The sequence below is a fragment of the Brachyhypopomus gauderio genome, chromosome 12, assembly GCF_052324685.1.
Source record: "Brachyhypopomus gauderio isolate BG-103 chromosome 12, BGAUD_0.2, whole genome shotgun sequence".
In the NCBI taxonomy this organism is placed as follows: domain Eukaryota; kingdom Metazoa; phylum Chordata; class Actinopteri; order Gymnotiformes; family Hypopomidae; genus Brachyhypopomus; species Brachyhypopomus gauderio.
The window spans coordinates 808966-820997 of NC_135222.1; the positions used below are offsets into that span (position 1 = coordinate 808966).

The window sequence follows — 12032 nt, forward strand, 5'->3', positions numbered from 1 at the left end:
GTCCTCCATCCCCTCATCTACACCCCTGCCTGGCCCGCATCGCCCGCCCACTCAAACCCGCCGAAATAGATTGGTCGGCGAGGAGAGACAACACAGCATCTCGCGGAGGATGGCCACCGCACGGCCCCGCGGACTCCGCCCGCGCTTTACACGGGCGGCAAACACCGGGACGTGCGTCTCCCGGTCGGAGGTGAAGCGGATGCGGCTGGTGGAGACTGTTTGTTATGCTGCAGGCACCAGCAAGCCCAGCCGAAGCTGTGAACGTGTGCTGTGCTGCGCTTCGCTCCTACGATTGCGCGAGCAGGCTAGCGTCAAACGCTCGCGTGACGGCTACCGAACTCTTCGTTTTTCGCTCCTTGGCGAACGGCTGGTGGAGGGAAGCTGGTAGGATAGAAATGCTCTATCCTAGCGTATGCCCGGCCTTAATCAAAGTCTATGTGATCTATTACGAGAGCCTCGTGCTTAACAAAGGACTATTCCAGACCAGAGCAATCGCTCTCCAGCCCTGCTTCAAATTAACAGGCCCCTGTACGCCTTCCCTCATTGTGCGGGTAATTGCCACAATGCATCTTCTCGCCCAGCTAATTAAGTGAGCCCCCCCCCACCCACACTTTGTGTCGCCACACTCCAGGAGCCTTTGAACAGCCGAGGGGAAGCGGGCAGGATGAACCCTGGCACGCCGCTGCTTGTTTACCCAAAGAATGGGGCTTACAGCGGGACAAATGTCCCGTAAAAGGGCATAAAGTGGGGCGAGGCAGGTGGTGCGTAGCGGCCAGACCGGAACGTGAATGGAGAAGTGGGTTCAATGAGCTTTAACAAGATGGCACCCGTTTGTTTGGGGGGGGGGGGGATGGTTAGTGAGTGAGACCCTGTGCTAATTCTCTAATGGACTGTGGGTTGAGGGGTCATGAAAGTGTATTCAGCTATATGAGCTCCACGGAATAATCACCATCAACATCAAAATAAACAAACAAGCCATTAGCGCTGAGTACATATAACCAAACACAAACACCACCCTGGGAACAACTCGAGTGTCTGAAGCATCCGTAAAATAATCCGGGCTGTACTTTCACTACATTGACTTTAACCACAAACTAATAAAATTAAAGCAGCAATCTGTGTGTTTTAGACCAGTCTTTCTAATATTACATCTTTTCCTTTGACTGCTTTTATTGTGTGCAAAGGAGAAAGAGTTCTTTGTTTTCTCTGGGTTTTTATTGGCCCCTGCTGCCGCCACAGACTTGGTGGTAGTCCCATTTGAATTCCACAGTGTCCAGGAGTTGCTAAGAGGGTTGCTATGCTCTCACTCCGTCCCCTCTGTTGTCGAAAGTAGCTGTCTTTCATCAAAAGCAAGTGCTCTAAATTCTGCTGCACAGAAAGCAGGAGACTCATCATTTTACGGGGGTCCCGGCAACACACACACACACACACACACACACTAACCAGAAACATCACTCCCAAGCAGTCTTCCCTTCAGGTCAACTACACTAAGTGCATTTGGCCACAGCAAACCGTTACATTTTTTTTCTTCCCAAAATGCACAAAATGAATTCAAATTCAGAACATCTAGACATAAAACAACAATTAAGATTTTAGCCAGTGTAGAAGAACACATGTATTAGAAGATGATCAGTACTAGAAACAATACCATGGCTATACAGCAGGTGTGTGTCCATATGCATGCATGCATGTGTGTGTGTGTGTGTGTGTGTGTGTGTGTGTGTGTGTGTGTCTTTGTAACCCCCACAGAATGCTTGTTCATTTACAGAATCTACAACTGTTGGTCTAGAACTAGACAGTGGCCCCTGAAATTAGTGTCAGGGTAACACCCCCCCCCCACACACACACACACACACACACACACACACCCTACACCCCCCCTCGGCCCCAGTCTGAAGGTGGCTGTGTGCACACATACGGACGTCTCGGTCTGTCCGCACACCCCAAACAAATGAGCCGTGCTCATGCATTGTCCACGGTCCCGAGCCCTGTGTATATATTAGTCATGTGACTTGAGCCACTGTTTTGCCCCCTTACCAGGTCGTGGGAAAAAGGGGAGACCTCTTTTCACAGCTGCTGTGGCCGTTGCATTCAACCAATGAAGGCGCGGAGGACCGCCCACCCCCCCCCCCCCCCCCCCCCCCCCCCCCACCATCACCACCGCCACCACCACCACTCCGCTACCCCCATTCAGTCTGCAGCCTTCTGCCTTTTCACAACGCCCCCCCCCCCCCCCCCCCCACCCACCCCCACCCACCCCCCCATCTTCAGAAATACACCTCACTATTGAAGCAGTGCTTTGCATGGCACTGACAGAGAGGCCATAGCCAGCATTCCTGGCCCATTCTCTGCCTGAGAAAATCAACTACCTCTTGAGCCACTGGAGACGCTTCTCAGCCTGAAGCAGGCACCTCTTCGCATCCTGTTGTTCGTAAAATAGGTCTTTGTATAACCCATTAATGCACAAAAAAAAACATTATTAAAGCGTTTATCTTAATTGGAGAAAAGGAGAAACATGTAGGTTTTCATTAAAGGTGGCATATGTGGGTACTTTGCATGCTTAAGGCAGTGCCCCATGATGCCTTTCACCATTTCGGTATATTTATCGAAAAATATGTCCTATCCAGCTGGATAATGCAGCAGATATATTTTTTATCAACTTCAAATGAAAGCTATGACGCAGAGACATTTATGCAATGAAAATCTATGGATTTGGGTTACTTTTCCTAAATCAGAAAATTTAACAAAATAAAAAATGTACAATACATGTACGATATGTCAACATTCAGCAGCTACAACATAAAATTTCACTATTAAGAGTAAGATTCCAAGCCTTACGGAGAATAAAGCAATAATGCATGAACATAATAATGATGATGATTATAATAATAATAATAAGAAGAAAAATAGTAATAATAATAATTTTTATTATGTCTGTGTTTTACAATTAAACAAAAAAATTGCAATCTTATGAAATGGTAAATACTTCATCCCCTGCAGACTATAGACGAAGGAGTCCTTCCATTCAGAAGCCCCTAAACACAGAATAAGGTGCCCAGCGTCACTGCAATTATGAAATCTTACTTTCATGCCACTTCACTTTACGCTAAAACTCTCATGTCTGTTCCATTTCTGAATACATCTGTCTAGGCAATTACTGTTGCAATTCACAGCACTTGAAACAAGCAAATGCGCTTTTTACAGGCAGCGTTTCCAGACACGTGGCCCTTTTTATGAAGAATTTGTTTAGTTATGCTGTCTGTCCTGTCTTGCAGTAATGGCTTCGAAACATACTGTGTGTCCTGAAGCATGTTTTGGAGCAATTACTGTAAGGGAGGACAGGTGGCATAACTGATTGATCTGATCTGACCTGCACTCTGCGTTTGACTGAATGAACTCATATAGACCAGAGATCCACAGTGTGTGAGCGTGGAGAGGAGACCAGGGCTGAAAGATAGTTAGATGGTGTGGAGAGGGGTTGATGCCCAGAGGGTCCAGAGACCCTCTGATTCTCACTCTCCGATTCCTCAGTTCAATTCTTCCTCTGGGCAAAGCTAGACAAGAACTAGGCCAATGTCATAGACTGTTTCTCTGCCCTAAAAGTGAGCAACAGTGAGAGGGAGAGAGAGTGATTTCTTTCTCACTCTGATGGAAGGCTATCTTCTCCTGATAGGTTTCATCCTGGAGTGAGACCTGCTGTCTACAGTTCTTCTGACCTCACCTTTCAGTTTCTCAATGACTAACTTTCTCCCCTAATCTTCAACAAACAGAACAAAGAGGAGAATTTCTGTCTCAGTTTGACAAACGTGGCATAATTAGGACGTGCCCAAAAAAAGATCACAACAACCTCTCCCATTAGGAAATCAGATCAATATTACACAAATCAATACGACAGGACTGAGTCAATACGTACTTTGATAGTCAAAGCATACCATATCAAATGGTCTAAAAGCACAATCTGAGCCATCTGTATTCTTAAGGGACAAAGCACCACACAGAGCCGTTTTCGGGTTCTTTAGCTTGTCCCAATAGGGGAATCCTTTCTGGTGCTGGAACCCATTCAGTGTTCACTAAAGATCTAAGTAACCACAGAATGGTTCTCTAATCCCCAGACCAAAAATGGAAGCGCTAGCTAACCTTTTAAACACAACTGTGTAATATGCTTTATCCAAGGTCACAATGGTTAAATAGAGTGGAAATACAGGTATATTACAATTGGGAGGTTTCTGGCACTTGATCTTATTTTTTTACTTATTTAATTTGCCGTGACAGCATTTGAAGCATTTACTTTGTGAGAGGGGAACTGAGACCACCCTCACCTTAGCTTTCACGTCTCTTTATACAATAAATCTTATCGTTACCACAATTCTTTAGCTGGCAAACTTTAGGTGCATTCCGTGCTTTAACGGGTACTACGAAAGCTGATGAAAAACCCCTGTGCAATTTGAACCCACGCGTGCAGCATTTAGAGATGCATTAGCAATTAACACCGTAGAACTGGACGCCATCCTCGCGAGGCTGCGCTAATTTTGCACACTGCACCAGGAGATCGGCCGAGACCAGGAAGCGAGTGGGAGAGGCTTCCGTGCTGGCATGGGGAGAGAGGGGGGTGCTCATTTCTTTTTCAATCTGTGTTTCACAATGCATGTGTGCCTGGAGAATTGCAGCTAAGGTTCACGCTAGGTGCCTGCTCCCATCTTGCAAAAACCACTAGAGTTGTGGGGAGGGTGGAGGGGGGGGGGGGGGGGGGGGGAGGAGGTGGGGGTTAGAAAAAAAAGGTGGTGGTAGGGAGTGTGTGCCATTGAACTCTGACTTGAGATTGTGAGGCAGGAGAGAGGAGTGAGCTTGGAGTGGGTCGGAGTGAGAGAGAGAGAGAGAGAGAGAGAGAGAGAGAGCTTTAGGATGGAGAGGGCAGAATGAGGGAGGGAGAGGAATGGAGGGAGGGATAGGGAATTAGGGAGGTGAAGAACAGAGCCACCCTCACAGCCTTTCCACATGAACACACCTTATACACACCCAGGCCACCAGGACCCCTGCGATATCGTACAGGGATAAGAGCCTGGACAAAGGAATTAAAATATAGATTACACAAATGGCCTCCCCACACCTTATCAGCCAATGGCGTGGAAAGAAACAAATTGGATCAGAGCAAGAGAACAGAAAGGAAGTGAGTAAGTGAACGAGACTCCTTAAGCTAACAGCAGGTGAATGCAGGCTGTGAATGTAAGGAGCCCAAACTGTCCAGCACCTAATGATCAAACAGGCAAAACGCAATACTATTATTACTAACTAATCCACGTAAAGATGGGATATCAAATTTAGACGCATGTCCTCGTCAGCGCTCACGAGCAGGCCCATCTCTCCCTTCAACCACCGGCAAAAAAAACTCCAAAAATACATGAAAGCAAGCAGAGAAGGCAATGCCAAGACCGTCGCCCGAGAATGAGAATAATGGCACAAACCTTAAAATCGTGACTTAAAAGTCTTGACAGGTTTGTAATGTGTGACGGGAATGACATGGAGTGTATGGGCGTGACGTAAAAAGCCGTCTCTTTATGGGGGAGCGCGAAGAGGAGCGTAGAAATAAAGGTAGACGCCCACGCCATGAAGAATTTTGCTCAAGTCACATGACCTTCCCCAGCCTTACAGTTTGCCACCAATGAGAGAGGGCAAATGCTGTTGCCATAGTAATCCCTTGTATGTTTGCTATCCAGGTTTTTTTTGGGGGGGGGAGGGGGGGGGTGGCATTTTTTACTTCATGTAAGAAGCTGTCCTTCAGATAAAATATCAAATTCCCAAATTTTCCTATCATGAAGTAATTATGATTGCATCAATAATATTCAATTCCTATTTCTACCCATTTTTGCTGTGTTAATTTCCTTTTCTATTTTGGTTCTATAGTTATATGCATATCCAAAATCATAGTGGAAGTCAAGGTGACATCTCAACACAAAACAATGCCCCAGGGGGGGGAGAGTACTTACCAACTTCTGTGCTCACGTGACTGCTTTGTGTTTTTGTCATTGACTTTCAGTGTCTCAGTGGTCCACAGCTCCTGTGCGAAAGAACATTAGCTGTAGGTAAATACATCCACCTCTTGAATGGCATATAACACGCATGCGTCGGGTAGCCAGCGTACGTGATTTACAGTGTCAGCATGTGCCGAATGATGTGACCATGGCTGATACAGCGCAGTGATTCAAAGTATTTGTCTGTTTATGTGTTTGTTGTTATAACATGTTAAGGAATTGAATGAAAATCAGAGAGGATTTTGCAAAAACAAATGAAAAAAAATTATAGAACACGAAACCTTCATAGCCTAAGAACGGACAGTTCTCTTAATATCACAGCTAATTACTACAGAAAAAAGTCCACTTATATAAAATAGGAAAATAAATTGAATAAATATATTTGGCGTCCCTCAGTTCATCCGCAATTAAAGTCACATTAGGATATTTTAACGAACTGCATCACTTAAAGCAAGAAAGGACAGTTGGCTGTTCTTTGCGATCTTTAATGAAGATGGGAATCAGAATTGACAGCTTTAATGGCAGCTACGAAAACTGCTTCTTAAAATGTCAAATCCATCAACTCAAGACTTGCGCGGCTTTAGTGAGCCCTGTTGATTTGCAGTTAGGTTGCCAACACTTTTCTGAAATCATTCAAAATAGTATCTATTATTTATTATTGTTTTATTTTAGTTATTAATGCGTTAATAGTTTTTTTGTCCTTATAATCTACATATATTAGAGTTTAGTTTAATTTAATTTAATTTAAAGTTTATTTTCCGACACGAGTGCAAAAATCAGAAATAACATGTTTGGCTACACAAAAAAAACCCCATCAAACCAATAAGCTATAACGTTTTACTTAACAAAGCTAGTTTATATAAAAGCAAACGCATGTTTCCACTCGACACGGATTAAATAATGTTAGATATTATGCATCAGGAAGTGGCATTGTGTAAAAATATGCTGTGAGAAATGACTAACATAGCAAAAATGAAAGCTCAGTCCTCGTGCGTTCACTTTTCTTTTCCCTTTTTTCCAGTCTTTCCTAAAGAGAGTGATACAGCTTGTATTTGTTAAGACAAATTTGAGGTAACGGTGATTTTCTGTATTAGCCGACCGTTTTGTAGCATACAAGGGAACTGGATAAATATGGTTGCCATTCAAATGCCTGATTTAAGCTACAGTTTAGGTTGTAATGTAATGAATAAATATCCTGTTTTTTATTTCTAATACACTGAGAACGCCTTGACTGGGCCTGCTGCCACGTGCTTCCGAAGACGTCACTGTTCTATTGACGCGCTAGTTGATTCAAACTTAAGTTATGTAAATATTTGCAAGCTGTGTAAATCTACGTAAGTAGGTTACTAATAAATATTTGCAATAAAGATGTAAGCCAATAGGCTTAGCATACCGAGCTTTTCTGAAAACCTATAGGCTAATTCAGTCGGTGAAATATTCACCATGCTCATTGCCCCTTTAATTCATAAAATAAATTACCCAAATGCGTGCTTTCACGACCTATGCTGCTATTATTTAACCTAAGGAATGTACTATTCCACATAAAGGATTTTCGTTCTTCTATCATTTTATGGGTCAGAGGCTGTTGCTAAGCTACCACACTCTGGATTCAGAAGTTCAGAGGAGAAATGATTGACATTTGCTTTTTCAAGCAAAAATGAAAACTGCATGATAATAGAGGGAAAGTCCGTTTTGCTCTAAGTATGTGTGGCAAACCCAAATTTGTATAATCAAAATTATGACAGTAGTCCAAACCAAAACAGTTAGAAGAAATATTACAATCAAGAATTAAATTAAACTGTAACTATGTTTTTGTTAGTCACCCTTATCCACTGTACGAAGCTGCAAAATGGGTTCTTACTGTAATATCTGAAAAAAAGAATCAGAAACCCAGTGTAGACTGCGATGGAAAAACAGCAAATAACTATTCAGCAGCACTGGTTCTTCTGAGTGATGTTTACCATGAAATTCACAGAATTTATAAGGTCCTTGTATGTATGATTTATGGTTCATATATCCATTTACACGCTAATTTTGGAAGACCACAGAACAAGGCCATTCTAGGAGGGTGGAACTCCAACACAGGGACGCGAGCAATCTGTCAGCAAAGGAGAGAGATTTTAATAGCACTTCCCTGACTGTAAATTAACTGTGTCCACGCATGTGCACACCCTGACACACTGCAATAGTGCTGCATAATTTGATGCAGCATGAGAAGGTGGCCTTGCATGAGATGAAGATTTTAAGCCTAATCCTAAATTATCTAACCCATGCTAACATTGCACTTTAGTTTTCTTCTGTTAACAGCTATATATATATTTTTTATTCAAACATTTAACGCATGCTGCACAAATGCAGCAGATTTGTGTTTTCTGAGACAGGAGGCCACGCACAAGGGAGGCACATCGTTCAGGAAAGATCTCCTAACACTGAACAGAACGCGACAATTTGTATGATAATAGTACAGCTCGGTGGTTGTAAAGCAGAGGTTATTCTGTAGCTATGGCCGCAGATACAGCAGCTCCAAATTGGTGGTATTTCCGTAAACAAACCCTCTTGAATTAATGTTCTCAATCAGAAACCTGGGCATATGTGTCTGTCCCCCCCCCCCCCCCACCCACCCACTCTGTTCACCCCCACCCTAATATATTTTTAATCTGCAGTAAAATTGAAATGCAGAGTTGGTTACATTTAGCCAAGATTAGCCGTGGCTGTAGACAATGGCGTTGCGTATGCCAGGTGCTATGACAAGACTTCCATCTGGCAGCCCCCTGCCCTGATTCAGGCACATATTAATGTGGGAAAACGAACGGGACCACTCACTGCCCGACAGCCAGGCCTCTGGCCAGACCTGCGACTATGGGCCCTGTTTACATCAGGCATTTATGAGACTGAGCGTCTGTACCGTATGCGGTGTCGACATCTGTAGATGGTGGAGTCAGCGGCTGAGCCACAGTGACGGAGATAGCAACGTTCCATAATGAACTTCAAACTGTGCATGATTTTAGGGGTGCCTCTTATAACGGTATCAGTTCTGTTAGCTTTTATGCTACGGCTAACAAAACCTTATATGCTCAGTATGTCTGTAATTCATACAGTCATCAAAAGCAGCAACGCATATTCACATGACACAAACGTTCAGGATGACTTGGCAGTCGGATGTGGCATTTTCTCTCTCTCTCTCTCATCCTGACTCCCAGCATCTCGGTCCACAACAAGGCCGAAACCTTTACGTTCACACACAGAAGAGCGGGCGGACAAACACAAGCCCATGGATCCCAAACAACAAATTGTGTAATACTAGCAATGTCCTCAAGCACCAAGAAAAGAACGTGGAGGATGTAAACTGAATGTGCTCGCCTGCACAAGGTCATGGGCAAACGCAATGTCGCAGTACACTCACAACGTTTATCCACTTCTATAGAACTCCCTCCCATAGCAGAGAGCCACACATGGATTTGAAATCCATGTAAGCAGCATACTAGACTCCAGATGAGATGGTGAATGCAGTCTTGACCTGAACACCAGGATGGACAGAGATGAGGTCTTACTGAACAGACCATTTTAGGCATATATTAAAAAGATAAAGTCCATCATATAGATACAGATAGGTTATGTCGTACCACACATACAGGATGCCACAATAATCAGAGGTCTCTGTTCAGTCTCAGGCACATGGGAAGCCTTAACATTAATTCAAAATAAACACCAACATCTCATAAGCTCCATTTTAAATGAATGTGCTTCTTTACTTAGAAACAGTCACCTTTGAAAATTAATTCACTTTATATGTCACTGCCACCACACCTATAGGGATGTGCAATATTTGGCCGACACTACAAACACACTTATGAACTTTTTGTGTACAACCACAATAAGCAATTCACCATCAATTAAACAACCACAACCACACATTAAAGAGTGAACCATACATATCAAGTTGGCCAAACTAATATACAAAAGCGACAATGACACACACACACACACACACACACACACACACACACACACACACACACACACACACACACACACACACACACACACACACACACACTGGTGCTTTTCTATATTCTGTATGATAAGACGCCCATACGAGCAATTGCACGCTAGAGCACGTGATCCATAAGAGCGGACCAATAGGTACTAACACCTCAGTTAACCGTTTCTTGTCGTCTAAAATTCACACATCAACATCACCTTATCTATGGTGGAATGTGGCCCACGTCCCACACACCCCACAGAACACGAATCTACATCCCTGTCACCCGGAGCCTGACTCATATTACCGGGAAAAGTGCCTGCGGTCTTTAACACAGCCACTGCCAACGCCGAGATCCTAACGCGACCCTTTTCTGGTAGAAAGGCAGAGCCACCGGGATTTACGGACGATGCAATATAAGCCCGTTTTTCGCGCATGCATTGGCTTAGAAGATGCGCGGTATGACTCAGACACTATTCAAAACCAACGTATGAGTACAGTGTGGAGCGCTCGCCTACCTAATTCCCCACCATGGTGCTTCCAGCGGACGTATCTGTCTCCTGTACGCCGACGCGCAGGACCTTTCTCCGGCTTCCCCCTTCCCCGATTCTAAAAGCACAATCGGCGATTTCCGAAGTCTTAGGAATTAGTTTATACATTCGGTTCTCTAGCTTTATGATATCACATAAACTCATACAGCTAGATAACCAAAGAGAAAAACTAACCCTTGGTTCTTAAAGGTACCGCCGCGCGCCAGATGCAGCTCGTGTTGTGGTCACATGGAGCTATTGCATTCGCTTGTGTGCAGCTCCGGCTCTGACACACTCTCACTGGTTCATTCGCACCCCACACACACACACACACACACACACACACACACACACACACACACACACACACACACGTGGGCAAAATAAAATGCTGTGCCCAAAGCAGTTATATTAAACGCCTACCAGATTGTATTGTTGCTCGGCCTATTCGTATTAAAAGCCATATCGCGGTCACCTTCATGCTACGACCAGGTGTGTGTAGCTCCTGAAATCTTTCACAGAGCAGGCCTCTAACATTCGGGCTCCATACACATGAACGAAACGAGCCTTGCCAAAAACCCAGATTTTGTAACAACATATATATTAACAACCATCATGTAAACTGTTCATTATTTCGGATTTTGTAAGGATGTCCGTAAGAGCAGATCATATCTCCATCTGTCCTCGCCTGTGTGTTCTGATCTGCGCATTTACGCGTGGACTCGGACAGCCTACATTTGACGTGACTTTTAAGCCTGTGGTTCACAAATATCCTCGTGTTATGTAGCCTATTTCTAGATTGCGGCGTTCCTGTTTCCGTTGAGAATAAAGCAAAATGAGAATCACCACAAAAACGTCAGAGAATGTTTCTATGGGTAGGGTCTTTGCAATGCCATCAAAATGGAAAATTTAAATACCGAAAATAAACTACTAACAATAAACACTATCTTATAGGACAGGCAAGAATATCACAAGTTGGTCTCGAGTCAAGCACGTTCCCTACACGATATAGAAATACAACTTTGAAAGTATAGTTCAAAGATCCATCACAAGAAGAGTAAACCTTAGGCTAAATGTAAATAACAAGACAAACGTCCCTTTGCCGAAGCTGCTGTAAAGAAGACTGTCGAGGAAAACCTAACGAATACTCTTATGAATACTTTACACGCTTCATGCTATACTGTAAAATTCCCAGATCACAGCATCCAAACAGCTGGTATGCGAGCGCATACCATATCAACTGTGAAACTCAACTGCTTACAATATTTAAGTCGCAATAACGAAATTAATCTAAAGTCTCAACATAAATATTTTCATCAAAACGTAAACAATGTATGAAAATTAAGTCGCTAATTAAGACTGCCACGGCTAGTCCTAGCCTACACTTTATCGTAGAAGGAATTACTTACGACTGAAAGCCTGGTTCATCTTCTTGTGCCGTTCCTTGTTTATTTTGTATTGCTCCAGATATCCAGATGTTAAACCCGCACT

The 12032-nt window shown here is 43.7% G+C and overlaps 1 long non-coding RNA gene across 2 annotated transcripts in view; it reads right to left on the reverse strand.

The window, feature by feature from the left end:
- The window catches only part of LOC143528526 (uncharacterized), a 34838-nt gene that overhangs the window by 16414 nt on the left and 6392 nt on the right, over nucleotides 1–12032 (reverse strand). For both annotated transcript variants that reach the window (XR_013134485.1, XR_013134484.1), the window contains one exon: nucleotides 5985–6055. This is a non-coding gene — a long non-coding RNA (uncharacterized LOC143528526). The remainder of the gene's footprint in view (nucleotides 1–5984; nucleotides 6056–12032) is intronic.